Genomic DNA, 3,030 nt, shown 5'->3' on the forward strand with positions numbered 1-3,030 from the left:
TTAGGGAGGCAAGGATCCGAATCCCAATGATTCACTATTTGAAGACTGGCCAATATTAACTAGCTCCGATCCCACCTAACCAAATCTAAAGCCCTCTCCCTCAAGTGGTGGCAGTGGATCCATGCCCTCCTAAGCACAAAATCTATGCATAAATGTAAACATAAATGAAAACTTGAAGGATTACATTTGAGCATGACTATCTCCAATAGCAAATTTGGCTTGGTGCCATCAACTTGGAAAAGCTCATGGCTGAGCTCATCTCCACAATGTCTTATAGCCTCCTTTGGACCCGAATGGATCTTTTGGCTATAGTAGCACCACCTCCAATACCCACTTTCCCCCTTGTGTCCCCACCTCCTAGCCCGCATTGTCTTTGGCCTCCACCAAACCCCAACCCACCCCACCCCTTACTATCTCTATCCCTTCTTCAACCCTCATCGCTCAACCTCCATGCCTAGACTTGGATAATCAATTTAGTCACTACTAAAACCTTTCTCTACATAATACTCCAAAAAAAAAAATAGTCACTCCCATACTTCTACATTGTACTAATAGAATCTTGCTCATGGTTTTAGAAGTAGGTTGTTTGAACTTTTCAAGCTCTTCCATTTTCTATTCTCTAGATTTTTAAGTGGAAAAATAAACGAGAAAGCTTGTCAATATGCATATGTCATCATACAAAGTACTCAAGGTGATTGATTAAATGTACAAAAGTGTTAGCTCCCTCGAGGAGTCCTAAAAATGTGCACTTTAGCTTCAATCATTGGGTTTACTTTTGTGGCTGGAATCTACCTTAAGTTCCATTATCACAGTGTTTTATTAGTTGCTACTTATAAACTTTTTGGAATAATTTTAGGTCCCTGGTATTGCTTCAACTTGTGATATGTAAACTGTGATGGATGGATACTATAAAGTACTTTTCCATTTAAACCTAGGGGCTATTACTCCCATCATCTATGGTGGGTTGGAGCTTGCATCCTTAATGCTACGTCATAATAGGGACTCTTTGTCTTCTTCAATCAAGTTACAATAGTCTTGTAGTTATTAGTAGCTAGAGAGTTGTCTATCCATTTTTTTCATAATTGGAAGCTTGCATATATTTGTATTGTTTGGTACATATTTTTGGTCTACCAAGGGGCTCTAGGAGATCCAATGCTTGGAGATTGCTTCCAAGTAGTCCTAGACAAGGATTTTGTTTATCTTCTCAGGTTCTATCAATACGTAGTGCTTTGATTCATTAAACTTTGTCTTTATCTTGTATACCTCTTGTCTATTCTTTTTCTTCTCTTCTATCTCCTAGTCTCTACTTCCTTCTCCCTTTGATTTTGAGTGGATACAACTTTTCGACTAAAACCCCTCCGACAATGGTCCCATTGTTATTGGGCTACCCTGGCTAGAATTACATAGCCCCAACATCAAGTGAGGTCTAGAAAGGTTTAACCAAGACCTATGCAAAATAATAAAAGGAATAATCCTTGACCAATATACATTGGGGAAAAGGTGTTCATGCATCAAGCAAAGAAAAAACCATCCTTTTTTATTTATGCAATTCTAATGGAGAATCCAATGAGGACAAAAGCCTAGATTCACTCCCAGCTCAATTTGCAAAGTTCAAGGGTATGTTTGAAAAAAAGTATGCAAATATGCTATCAAAACACTGGCCTTATGATTGTGTAATAGATTTATTGAAAAGAGCTCAACCTTCTTTTAGCCCCATCTATAAGCTATCCCAAGATGAATTAGCAAAGCTCAAGAAATATATTGATAAGAACCTTTTCAAGGATTCATATGTCATTCAAAATCCCAAGCGGGTGCTCCAATTCTATTCATCAAGAAAAAATATGGATCCCTCCTTATGTGTGTGGATTATAAAGGGCTAAATAAGATTATTATTAAGAATTTCTAACCTCTTGCCTTGATTCCAAAACTCCTTGAATGACTTGGAAAAGCCAAAGTCTTCACCAAGATAGATCTTTGTGGTGCTTACAATCTTTTTAGGATAAAGAATGGTGATGAATGGAAGACCACTTTTCACACAAGTTATGGGCATTTCAAATATGTTATCATGCCATTTGGCCTCACAAATGCTCCAACAGTTTTTCAACATATGATGAATGATATCTTTTGAGAATACTCTGACAAATTTATTGTGATCTAATTGGATGACATTTTGATCTTTTCCAAGAACTAAGAGGAGCATGAGTATCACATCAAAATAGTCTTAAATAAATGAAGGAAGTACACTTGTATGCAAAACTGCTAGAAAAGTGTTATTTCCATCAAACTGAAGTTGAGTTTTTGGGGTATGTCATTTCTAAAAAGGGAATTTCTATGGAACCTAAGAAGGGACAAACTATTCTAGAATGGGAAACACGTTCATTTATGCAAGATGTTCAATGCTTTTTGGGATTTGCAAATTTTATCATATCTTTATCAAGGATTACTCTAAGCCTTCACCTCAACACCCATTCTCATCCATTGCAAATCCATTGAAGCTCTTTCTCATGGAGACATATACCTCACATTTTTCCCTTGGAGCTATTCTATCCTAGGATCAGTGATGACAATCGAGTTCATCTAGTAGCTTTCCACTTGAGAAAATTCTCTACTGAAGAAATCAACTATGAAATTCATGATAAAGAAATTCTAGCTATTTGTGGACTCCTTGGAGACCTAGTGACACCTACTTGAAGGCACCCCTCATAAGATCACTATCTATATGGATCACAAGAATCTAGAATATTTTATGATTTTTTGTGACTTAAATCATCGCCAAGCAAGATGAATTGATTTCCTATCTAGATTTGACTTTGCTAGTTGCAAGCACAGATCAAACAAGCTCAAGAGAAATATAAGAGAAATGTAGATAAGCTTCACACACAACATCCATAATACAAAATTGGAGATCAATTTTTTAGTTTGTTCAAAGATTGAGTATTAGCAAGGGGCTACTCTGTTGTTGTGGGTCCCATTTTTTTAATGCATGCTAGCTTGTGTAGGACAAGGAAACAACTCTTGGAGTCACAATTA

This window comes from Lygodium microphyllum, chromosome 5, assembly GCF_053477565.2.
Source record: "Lygodium microphyllum isolate KBCC chromosome 5, Lygodium_microphyllum_v1.1.10, whole genome shotgun sequence".
NCBI lineage: Eukaryota > Viridiplantae > Streptophyta > Polypodiopsida > Schizaeales > Lygodiaceae > Lygodium > Lygodium microphyllum.